Consider the following 12,656-nt stretch of genomic DNA (forward strand, 5'->3'; position numbering starts at 1 on the left):
GGCTGGAGCAGTCCTGTCAATTCCTCTCTGTTGCAGGAATCCACATGGTCTTGGAGTTGTTTTCTGAAAATATACAAACATATTCTCGACCAAAAGTTAATAAAGGAATCTTTTCTATAAATTTGACTTGGGATCCTTTTTCATTTTTTGCCCAAACGATTTTCCTTTGGCTTGTTTTGACACCATGTGTGTTTTTCATGGGTGTCTTGCTGTTAGCATTACAAATGAAAGTTAATTTTCTAAAGTAAAAATTTTCTAGATGTAATTTACTTACAGGATATTTTTCCTTACATGATATTCTTTTACTATCCCCCCTTTTTTGATTTAAATATTAGGAAGCTTTTGGAAATTTTATAATGTAGTCTTGATAGCTTTTAAATTTTAATTTTTTGCACTAAAATATGACTGCTTTAGGTTCATTACAGGTTACGCAATTTTACCATGAGATGAACTACCAATAAAAATTTTGGTTAACACTTTAGGAACAGCTTTTTGTCCAGTACCATTAATTTTTCTAGAATATTCACTTATTTCACTTAGCCAATTTAAATTAGTCTGAGAACTTGCCTACTATTTTACTGTCAAATTTAATACTCTACCAACAATCTTTTTATTTTATTTTATTTTATTTTATTTTTTAAATATATTTTATTGATTTTTTACAGAGAGGAAGAGAGAGGGATAGAGACTTAGAAACATCGATGAGAGAGAGACATCGATCAGCTGCCTCCTGCACGCCCCCCACTGGGGATGTGCCCGCAACCCAGGTACATGCCCTCGACTGGAACCGAACCTGGGACCCCCCAATCCGCAGGCCGACGCTCTATCCACTGAGCCAAACCGGTTAGGGCTCTACCAACAATCTTATTTTACCCTGTAAATATTAGTGGAAAGGATTATTTGCCTTCTTGAGTAGGCCCTGAGCATTCCTGTTGCTAGGCTGGATTTAGATACCGAAAACCCACTTCCCCACACCATGGGTACAAGACAACTCAAACAAGTCTTGTTGCAGTGAGAGGGAAGCTGCTGTTGGCCAAGTCTCTGTCTGTTACCTGGGTCCCGATTTGAGCTGGGCATGGGAAGCGAAGCAGCCATGGGGGCAGGGGACCTCCCTCAGAAGGGGGGAGGGTTCAGGCCCCTGCAAAGTTGGGGGGGTGAGGGTCTGTGCACCACCTCTGTTGACCCCCAAGTTCTCTCCTGATGGCCCCTCTGCGACTGTGCCTGTCTTAGGTTGTTCCTTCCTTGAGGAATCTTACCCGTCTCTGGCTAACCAGCCATCCTCTGGGGCCAAGCAGGGTGATGTGAGGTTCAGTTCTGTCTTCTTGGTAGCCTATGCCCCCGTGGCCTCCACGCCCAGCACCTGCCTTGGGATCCCCTCACCTGCTCGCGGGGCCCCAGCACTAATCACATATCTTGGGGAACCCAGGTTTCTTTTCCAGGGAGGGCCTGGAGAAGAAACCTGGCAGGGCGAGAGACAGATCCATGGTACCAGCCACCACCAGGCTTCAACCTCAGCATGAACAGAAAGCACAGGCAACAGCTGTGGGCAATTGGATTGTGAGAAGAGGGTCCCTCTTGGCCAAAAGGGCAAAAGGGGCCAATATAGAATGCTCGGGTGCCTTCCCAGGGGGCCCTCTACACAGTGGAAGGGATTAAATCATTTCATGTCCTTTTTAAATTGCTGCCAGACATTCAAAGAATTAGTTTGTAAGTTTGTTTGGGATAATTGTACATTATGCTGTTGTAATTCTAAAATAGCAAGAGATGTGTTACCTTTGTCTCCAAGCACCAAAAAGATGATTTTTTATTGCTTCCCAAGGATGCGAGGTATTATTATAGGTAATGGGGTTAATACAAATCTGGGAAAAATTATAATGACATTGTAGAATAATATCATGTAAAGATATTCTTTGCTCTAGGCCATGGCAATTCCATTTCAAACTGGTTGTCAATTTCTTTTTGTATAGACAAGGTCTTAGTTACATTTTCTGCACCTCTCCCAGGAGCAAGTAGTGATAGTCCCTTCCTTTGGTGTCCACGCAAGCCAGAAACCTCTCTTTAATTTTACACACAAAGGAGCAGTGGTTTGATTTTGTGTCATACAAAAGGGAAGCTGGGTGGTGATCCCTGTGTAATTATACTTCCTTGCCCCACCCATGGTCCTCCTGGATGACCAAGGTGTTTGGTATTATTGGTGACTACATTAGGCGGGGGATTAGCCCACGTAAGGGCTCTTACCCATGAAGGGTCAGGAACATAAGTCCAAAATACTTCCCCATTTTCCCCAGGTAATATTACCATACAGGTGATGACTGCTAGCATGGCAAGAAAGACGTTCTCAGGCGTTCTTGGGGTTCTGGTTACCTCACAATTTCTTTTCTATTTTTTTTAAAATTTTTATTATTATTTTTTTTACATATGTGTCCTTATTCCCCCATTACCCCCCCCAACCCCCACTCATGCCCCATCCCCCTGTTGTCTGTGTCCATTGATTAGGCTCATATGCATGCACACAAGTACCTTGGTTGATCTCTCCTCCTTACTGTCACCGACCCCCTCCTTCCCTGAGGTTTGAAGTTCTGATCTACGTTTCTCAGTCTCTGGATCTGTTCTTGTTAATCAGTCTATGCCGTTCATTATATTCCACAAATGAGTGAGATCATGTGATATTTATCTTTCTCTGCCTGGCTTATTTCACTTAGCATAATGCTCTCAATCTCCATCCATGTTGTTGCAAATGGTAGGAACTCCTTCTTTTATACCGCAGTATAATATTCCATTGTGTAGATGTACCACAGTTTTTTAATCCACTCATCTGCTGACGGGCACTTAGGCTGTTTCCAAATCTTAGCTATGGTGAATTGTGCTGCTATGAACATAGGGGTGCATATATCCTTTCTGATTCGTGTTTCTAGTTTCTTGGGATACATTCCTAGAAGTGGGATCACTGGGTCAAATGGGAGTTCCATTTTTAGTTTTTTGAGGAAACTCCATACTGTTCTACACAGTGGCTGCACCAGTCTGCATTCCCACCAGCAGTGCAAAAGAGTTCATTTTTCTCTGCATCCTCGCCAACACTTGTCATTTGTTGATTTGTTGATGATAGCCATTCTGACAGGTGTAAGATGGTACCGCATTGTTGTTTTGATTTGCATCTCTCTGATGATTAGTGACTTTGAGCAGGTTTTCATATGTCTCTTGGCCTTCCTTCTCTCTTCTTTCAAAAAGTGTCTATTTAGATCAGTTGCCCATTTTTTGATTGGGTTGTTTATCTTCTTTTTGTTAAGTTATATGAGTTCTCTGTAAACGTTGGAGATTAAACCCTTATCGTTGATATCATTGGCAAATATGTTCTCCCATGCAGTGGGCTTTCTTGTTGTTTTACTGATGGTTTCCTTTGCTGTGCAAAAGCTTTTTATTTTGATGTAGTCCCATTTGATTATTTTCTCTTTAGTTTCCATTGCCCTAGGAGCAGTATCAGTGAAGAAGTTCCTTCGGCATATGTCTGAGATTTTTCTGCCTGTGGATTTCTCTAGTATTTTTATAGTTTCCTGTCTTATGTTTAAGTCCTTTATCCATTTTGAGTTTATTTTTGTGTATGGTGAAAGTTGGTGATCTAGTTTCATTTTTTTGCATGTATCTATCCAATTTTCCCAACACCATTTGTTGAAGAGACTATCTTGACTCCATTGTATGTTCATGCCTCCTTTGTCAAATATTAATTGGGCATAGTGTTTTGGGTCGATTTCTAGGTTCTCTATTCTATTCCATTGATCTATATGTCTGTTCTTGTGCCAGTACCAGGCTGTTTTAAGAACAGTGGCTTTGTAATACAGCTTGATATCTGGTATTGAGATCCCCCTACTTTGTTCTTCTTTCTCAGGATTGCTGCAGCTATACCGGGTCGTTTTTTTTTTATTACAGATGAATTTTTTGAAGGTTCGTTATAGGTCTGTGAAATATGCTGTTGGTATTTTAATGGGAAGTGCATTGAATTTATAGATTGCTTTGGGTAGTATGGACATTTTGATGATGTTGATTCTGCCAATCCATGAACATGGTATGTTCTTCCATCTGTTTATGTCTTCCTCTATCTCTTTTTTTTCAGTGTCGTGTAGTTTTCCATGTATAGGTCTTCTACCTCCTTAGTTAAGTTTATTCCTAGGTATCTTAAATTTTTTGGTACAATGGTAAATGTGATTGCTTTTTTAGTCTCTCTTTCTATAAGTTCATTATTGGTGTATAGAAATGCTATAGATTTCTTGGCATTAATTTTGTATCCTGCTACATTGCCAAATTCACTTATTAAGGCTAATAAGTTTTTGGTGGAGTCTTTAGGGTTTTCTATGTACAGTATCATGTCATCTGCAAATAAGGACAGTTTTACTTCTTCTTTTCCAATTTGGATGCCTTTTATTTTTTCTTCTTGTCTGATCACAATGGCTACTACTTCCAGTACTATGTTGAACAGGAGTGGTGAGAGTGGGCATCCCTGTCTTGTTCCTGTTCTTAGGGGAAATGGTTTTAGTTTTTGCCCATTGAGTATGTTGTTGGCTATAGGTTTGTCATATATGGCTTTTATTATGTTGAGGTATGATCCTTCTATTCCCACCTTGCTGAGAGTTTTTATCAAGAAAGGGTGTTGGATTTTGTCAAATGCTTTTTCTGCATCAATTGATATGACTGTATGATTTTTATCTCTCAATTTGTTTATGTGATGTATCACATTTATTGATTTGTGAATATTGTACCATCCTTGCATCCCCAGGATAAATCCTACTTGGTCATGGTGTATGATCTTTCTGATGTACTGCTGGATTTGATTTGCTAGAATTTTGTTGAGGATTTTGGCATCTATGTTCATGAGGGATATTGGCCTGTAATTCTCTTTCATTGTGTTATCTTTATCTGGTTTTGGTATTAGGGTCATGCTGGCTTCATAGAAGGATCTTGGAAGTGTTCCTTCCTCTTGAATTTTCTGGAATAGTCTGAGGAGGATAGGTTTTAGTTCTTCCTTGAATGTTTGATAAAACTCCCCTGTGAAGCCATTTGGCCCTGGGCTTTTGTTTGCTGGAAGCTTTTTGATGACTGCTTCAATCTCTTCCATAGTTATCAGCCTATTGAGATTTTTAGAATCTTCCTGAGTAAGTTTTGGAAGGTTGTATTTTTCTAGGAATGTGTCCATTTCCTCCAGGTTGTCTAGTTTGTTAGAATAGAGTTGTTCATAGTATTTTTTTTTAACAATCCTTTGTATTTCTGTGGGGTCTGTTGTTATTTCACCTCTTTCATTTCTGATTTTGTTTATTTGGGTCCTCTCTCTTTGCTTCTTGGTGAGCCTGGCTAGAGGTTCATCAATCTTGTTTATCCTTTCAAAGAACCAGCTCTTGGTTTCATTGATCTTTTCTATTGTTTTCTTGGTCTCTATGTCATTCATTTCTGCTCTGATCTTTATTATTTCCTTCCTTCCGCTCACTGTGGGCTTTTCTTGTTGCTCTCTTTCTAATTCTTTGAGTTGTTTAGTTAGATGATTTATTACCATTTTTTCTTGTTTTTTGAGGTAGGCCTGCAGAACTATAAACTTCCCTCTCAGGACTGCTTTCATTGTGTCTCATAGGATTTGTAATGTTGTGTTTTTATTGTCATTAGTCTCTAGGATGTTTTTAATTTCTTCTTTGATCTCATTGATAACCCAATCATTGTTTAGTAGCATGCTATTCAGCTTCCAAGTGTTTGAATTTTTTGGAATGTTTTTATTGTAGTTTATTTCTAATATTATACCATTGTGGTCTGAGAAAATGCTTGATATGATTTCAATCTTTTTGAATTTGGGGAGACTTTGCTTATGCCCCAATATGTGGTCTGTTTTTGAAAATGTCCCATGTGCACTTGAGAAGAACGTATATTCCGTGGCTTTGTGGTGAAATGCTCTGAAGATGTCAATTAGGTCCATCTGATCTAGTGTGTCATTTAGAATTGCTGTTTCTTTGCTGATTTTTTGTCTAGAGGATTTTTTAAAAAATATATTTTATTGATATTTCACAGAGAGGAAGGGAGAGGGATAGAGAGCTAGAAACATCGATGAGAGAGAAACATCGATCAGCTGCCTCCTGCACACCTCCCACTGAGGATGTGCCCGCAACCAAGGTACATGCCCTTGACCAGAATCGAACCCGGGACCTTTCAGTCCGCAGGCCGACGCTCTACCCACTGAGCCAAACCAGTCAGAGCTTTTGTCTAGAGGATTTATCCAGTGATGTCAGTGGTGTATTAAAGTCTCCTACTATGATGGTATTTTTGTCGATCTCTCCCTTGATATCTTCCAGGAGATTTTTTATGTATTTGGGTGCTCCTGCATTGTGTACATATATGCTTACCAGAGTTCTATCTTCTTGTTGAATTGCTCCCATTAATTTTATGTAGTGGCCTTCCTTATCTCTTATTATGGCCTTTACTTTGAGGTCTATTTTATCAGATATAATTATTGCAACCCCAGCTTTTTTCTCATTTCCATTTGCCTGAAAAATGTTTTTCCATCCCTTTGCTCTCAGTCTGTGTGAATCCTTTGCTCTGAGGTGGGTCTCTTGCAGACAGCAAATATATGGGTCATGTTTTCTTATCCATTCAGCTACCCTATGTGTTTTGATTGGTGCATTTAATCCATTTACGTTTAATGTTATTATTGACAAGTACATGTTTGTTGTCATATTTTTCCTTAGTGTTTGTGTTTCTTCTTGCCTTTCTCTTTCTTATTTTTAAAGCAGTCCCTTTAGCATTTCTTGCATTGCTGGCTTGGTAGTGATAAACTCTCTTAGCCCTTTTTTGTCTGTGAAGCTCCTGATTCCACCTTCAATTTTGAATGATAGCCTTGCTGGGTATAGTATTCTTTGATTCAGTCCCTTGCTTTGCATCACTTTGTATATTTCATTCCATTCCCTTCTGGCCTGGTGTGTTTCTGTTGAGAAATCAGTTGATATTCTGATAGGAGACCCCTTGTAAGTAACTTTCTGTCTCTCTCTGGCAGCCTTTAAGATTCTTACTTTGTCTTTGGTATTCGCCAATCTAATTATTATGTGTCTTGGTGTCCATCTTTTGGGGTTCAACTTGTTTGGGACTCTATGTACTTCTTGGACTTGGATAGTTTTTTTCTTGCCAATATCAGGGAAGTTTTCTTTCATTATTTCTTCAAACAGGTTTTCTATTCCTTGCTTCTCTTCCTCTCCTTCTGGTGTCCCTATTAAGCAAATGTTGTTTCGTTTTGTGTTGTCCCAAAGCTCCCTTAGGCTCTCCTCTTGCCTTTTAAGTCTTCTTTCCAGTTGCTGCTGTATTTGTGTGTTTTTTCCTACCTTGTCTTCTAATTCGCTGATGCGGTCTCAGCCTCTTCTAGTCTACTGTTTAGGCCTTCCATTGTGTTCTTTATTGCAGCTATGTCATTCTTCATCTCCTCTTGGTTTCTTTTCATGTTGGTGACATTCTCATTCAGCTCCTTATAGTTCTCATTGAGTTGTGTGTATTTGTCATTGAGTTGTGTGTATTTGTCTTCCATCCATTTAACATCCTTATAACCATTACTCTGAATTCTATCTCTGATAAGCTGCTAGCCTCAAATTCATTTAACTCCCTTTCTGGTGGTTCCTCTTTTTCTTTCCTTTGGGGATTGCTTTTTTGTCTTCCCATGTTTTCCTGGAATGTTTTAATTGTAGATCCAATTGCTTTGCTACCCAGGTTCTTTTGGGGATGGTGCTACTGGTGTAATCTCTCAGTTCTCCTGGGCTTGTTAATCTAGTGTAGCTCCCTACTTGAGCTATTTGGGTTCTCTTGATGTGGTCCTGTGAGCTTGAGAGGCACAACTGAGGTGTCTAGAAGTCAGCCGCCGTGGAGGAGAGTGTCCCAATTTTTGCTGTCTTGCACCCTTAATTGAAATCATGCGTGCCCAGCAGGGACTCACAGTGGCACCCAGGAACCATTTGTTGGGGTGATGGGGCTCAGGGGGCCTGCTCTCTGGAAAGGCGTGACTGTGGTGCCCAGAGTTCTGCAGTATTGGGGTGGGCAGACCCAGCTTTTGCTGTTGCACCTTTGGTGGATAGGCACTTACTCCCAGTGGTGGGTCACAGGAGCACCCATGGTACATTGCCAGCAAGGCACACTGAAGGACTCTGAAGGGCCCTCACAGTGTAGCTGCGCAATTGACGCGCCTGTGGGCCGGTATCCAGGATGAGTGAATTTAAAATTTCTACTGCTGGGGGGGATTGCGCCCCCGCTTGTTCAAGATCGTTCCCAGGGAGAGCTCACAGTGGCTCCCACTAGTGCCCTGTGGGTAGATGGGCTCAGGGTGTCTGCCTGTTGGAACTTCACCTCTGTGGAGGTGCGCTTGCCGGGCGCAGATTTCTGATGCACTCTGAGGGGTCCTGGCACCGTGGTTGAGCCGCTGGGGTGAATGTGGGCAGTTATCCAGGAAGAGGGAATTCAGAATTTCTACTGCGGGGCTGCGCACCCTTATCTGTGCAGAATCACACCCTGGGGGGCTCTCAGCGGCTCCCAAGCACTGCCTAAGGACATGCGAATCTGCCTGCAGGGCTGGATACTCGGAATCCCGAGTTCTGCCGCTGGGGAGGGGGAGGTTGCACTTACTGCTGCTGAGCCGTGCACCTTTGGAGGTGGAGGTCCCAGGGTCCCTGGGTCTGCAGCTGGGGTAGCAGGATTTTGGCTGGAGTGGCTGCTGGGTCGCGGGGCAGTTTCAAGGCCTGTCTGGTTGGTGGTGTTGATGAGTTCCTAAAAAAGGCCGTTCTCCTCTTCAAGATGGCGTGGGCTCCGTGCTGGAGTCCTGCCATCTGGGGAGTGCCCACAGTGGTGGTAGTCCCTCCTTGTCAAGGAGAGCCTGTCTGCCAGCCCCTGCTGCTCCTGCGAGATTTAACTTTCCCTCACTCACTCACACACACACCACGCACATCCACACACTCTCCTTTCATACCCTCAGTCTCTCACTTCCTCTCCCTCACCTCCGTCCTGCCAGCCGCCATCTTTTTCTCTTATCAATAGCTTTTTAAGTTTTCTATAATGACATGTCTCAATTTTATAGTCAGAAAAAACATTGAGGTTTAATATGATTCGTTTTTTAAGAACACCTTGTGAAATTTTAGAGATTCTTTTTCAATAGCCTTTTTCTTATTGCTGCTCTTTTTATATGTGGAGTTCTCACGTCTCAGAGCTCAAGTGAGTCACAAAGGATCACTCCCTACCTCTGTCAGCTTGGACTGGCATAACAAAATGACCACAGACTGGTGGCTTAAAAACATATTGTTTTAAAAATAATTTTTTATTTTTCAATTGCAATTGATGTATAAATTATATTATACTAGAGGCCCAATGCACAAAATTTGTGCAAGAGTAGGCCTTCCTTCCCCTGGCTGCCAGCACTGGCTTCCCTCTGGCACCTGGGACCCGGGCTTCCCTCTGGCCTCGGCTTTGTCTGGAAGGACGTCTGGAATGAGGTCTGGTCTAATTATCATATTACCCCCCTTTTTTTTAAAAAAAAAAAATAGATTAGTTTCAGGTATACAACCCAGTGATTAGATATTTATATAACTTACAAAGTGATAACTCTGATAAATCTCACTTCCATCTGACACCATATGTAGTTATTACAATATTATTGATTATATTCCTTATGCTGTACTTTACATCCCTATGACTGTTTTGTAACTACCAATTTGTTCTTCTTAATCCTTTCACCTTTTTTGACCATCCCCTGAATGCCCTTCCATCTGGCAACTTTTCAAATGTTCTCTGTAACTATGAGTCTGTTTCTATTCTGCTTGTTTATTTATTTTGGTTTTTAAACTCCACATATAAGTAAAATTATATGGCATTTGTCTTTCTCTATTTGACTTATTTCACTCAGCACAATATCTCCTAAGTCCATCTACACTGTGGCAGATGGCAAGGTTTCATTCTTTTTTATGGCTGAGTTGTATTCCATTGTATATATGCACCACATCTTCTTTACCCATTCATCTATTGATGGACACTTAAGTTGCTTACATATCTTGGCTATTGTAAATAATGCAGCAATGAACATATGGATGCATATGTATTGTCAATTTAGTAATGTGGGTTTCTCAGAAGTGGAATTGTTTGGTCCTTCTTTATGTCTTATAATAGCCTTTGCTTTAAAGTCTATTTTGTCTGGTTATAAGTATTGCTACCTCAGGTTTTTTTTTCCCCCAATAAAATAACTTTTTCCATCCATTTGCTTTTAATGTGTGTGTGCCTTTTGATCTGAAGTCTCTTGTGGAGAGCATATGAAGGGTCTTGTTTTCTTATCCATTTAGGTACCCTATGTCTTTTGATTAGAATATTTAATCTACTTGCATTTAAAGTAATTGTATTTTTTTTAAATCCTCACCTGATAACATGCCTATTGCTTTTATTTATTTTTGTTGTTACTCCTTACTCAAGGATATTTTTTCATTGATTTTTAGAGAGAGTGGAAGGAAGGGATAGAGATACATAGAGAGGAACATCAATGTGAGAGAGATACATCAACTGGTTGCCTCCAACACATGTCCTGACCAGGGCTGGGAATTGAGCCTGCAACCCATGTATATGCCCTTGACTGGAATCTAACGTAGGACCCTTCAGTCCATGGGGCTGATGCTGTATCCACTGAGCCAAACTAGCTAGCACCATGGCCATTGATTTTAGAAAGAGAGAAAGGAAGAAATAGAAGGAAAGGGAGAGAGAGAGAAACATTGATGTGAGAGAGAAACATCTATCAGTTGCTTTCTATGCACACCCTGACCAGGGATTGAACTCATAATCATTTGGTGTATGGGAAGATGCTCCAACCAACTGAGTCACACTGAGCAGGGCTAAAATAATTATTGATAGATAGATATGTATTTATTGCCAGTTTATTATTCATATCTTTAATTTATCTTTTTTCTTATTCTCCTTAAAGAAGAGCCTTTAATATTTCTTGTAATACTGGTTTGATAGTGATGAATTCCTAGAGCCTTTTCTTGTCTGGGAAGCTCTTCATCTGTCCTTTGATTCTAAATGATAGCTTTGCTGGGTAGAGTAATCTTGGTTATAGGTCCTTGCTTTTCATCACTTGAATATTTTGTGTCAATTCCTTCTGGCCTACGAAGTTTCTGTTGAGAAATCAGCTGACAGTCTTGTGGGAGATCCCTTGTAGGCAACCAACTGCTCTTCTGTTGCTGGCTTTTATGATTCTCTCTTTATCTTTAACCTTTGCCATTTATTTTGTTTTTGTTTTTGTTTTTTCTGTTAATCCTCACCTGCCATGGGAGAACACTTTCTTTAAAAAACAAAAACAAAAACAAAAAACAAACAACTTTTCTAGTGTGTCTTCTTCTGAGGGCATTAATCCCATCATAAGGACCCCATTCTAATGACCCCATCTAACCTTGACTACCTTCCAAAGGCTTCATTTCCAAATACCATCATAGTACTAGATAGGGCTTTAACATATGAATTTTGGAGGCACACAAACGTTCAATCCATAACACTCCCCTCACTCAAACTGGAAGTATACTAGACTTCCAGAAATTGCATCTAAAATAAAAAAGCCTGGCAGGCTATAAGTGAAAACATTAATGATGTCAGAGGGGATTTTCTCCATTTTCAATGAGTTTAAAGTGTATTATTTTTGTGACTAAAAAACAAATACAGTAAATACAGTTTAAAGGAAATGGAATACTGCGGAATGTACCATTCCTTAATAGTCTTGCAAATTTCAGAATCTCTTTATTTCATCTTCTTGGATTTTTTTTTTTTTTTTTTTGAGAATTAGAAGTTTCTCCAGCATTTCAAGCACTTGGATCTTGACGCATAGACAGTGGAGCTCAATAAGTCATTCTTGTCAATCCTTGTTTTCCTTTTTAACTATGATGACAATGTTAACAACAATAATAATTATTATATTGCCACAGGAGACATGTTTCGGGCATATAATATAGGGAAATAAAATAGAAAATGGTCACAAAGTCAGGATGGACACATTTGTTGCTAAGTCCTTTTAATGAACTCGTTATGAATTGAATAGCTTATTCATCATCTTTATTGTGGAACTTTTAACTTTCTATATTCTAAAAGAATTGTTAAGAAATGAGTTGGTGATTTGTTTTAAATTAATATTCAGTTGTAAATGTATATAAGCTCCTGGCATCTGTACAATTAAATGGTAGGTAGATGGTGATTGTGGAAAAACTTAAAGTGAAATTTTCCACATGTTTCATTTACAAGATTCACTTGAGTCTAATAATCAAGTTTGAGGGATGATTTCCTCCCCATAAGAGCTTTCTCTTCTCTATTTTCTAATGCTTCATTTCTTATTATGCTCTATAGTGTGTACAGAGTTTGTCATGTCCTTTAAAAAATTCTCTATGGTTGTTTTTTTTCTCAATCCCACATTCTCAGTTTGTTTATTTTTGTTTTTTACTGTAAATCAATTGGTTAGAAATACCCTTCAAGGTAGTAATGTTTTTGCGATGCTAAGAGCTGACAGCTTGCCAAATAAATCATGACATTGTGATATATTATTTCCAGTTACTATAAAACTTTTAATATTTAGTGTATCAGTCATACTAAGTCAAGTTTCAGTTATTTAATTTCACTTATGTCTGCATTTTAGATGA

The 12,656-nt window shown here is 39.7% G+C and overlaps 1 protein-coding gene across 12 annotated transcripts in view; it reads left to right on the forward strand.

Moving 5' to 3' along the window:
• ERC2 (ELKS/RAB6-interacting/CAST family member 2) overlaps positions 1-12,656 on the forward strand; it is a 909,167-nt gene that overhangs the window by 287,953 nt on the left and 608,558 nt on the right. The gene's annotated exons all lie outside the window — the stretch shown is intronic.

This window comes from Plecotus auritus, assembly GCF_963455305.1.
Source record: "Plecotus auritus genome assembly, chromosome: 6".
Lineage (NCBI taxonomy): Eukaryota > Metazoa > Chordata > Mammalia > Chiroptera > Vespertilionidae > Plecotus > Plecotus auritus.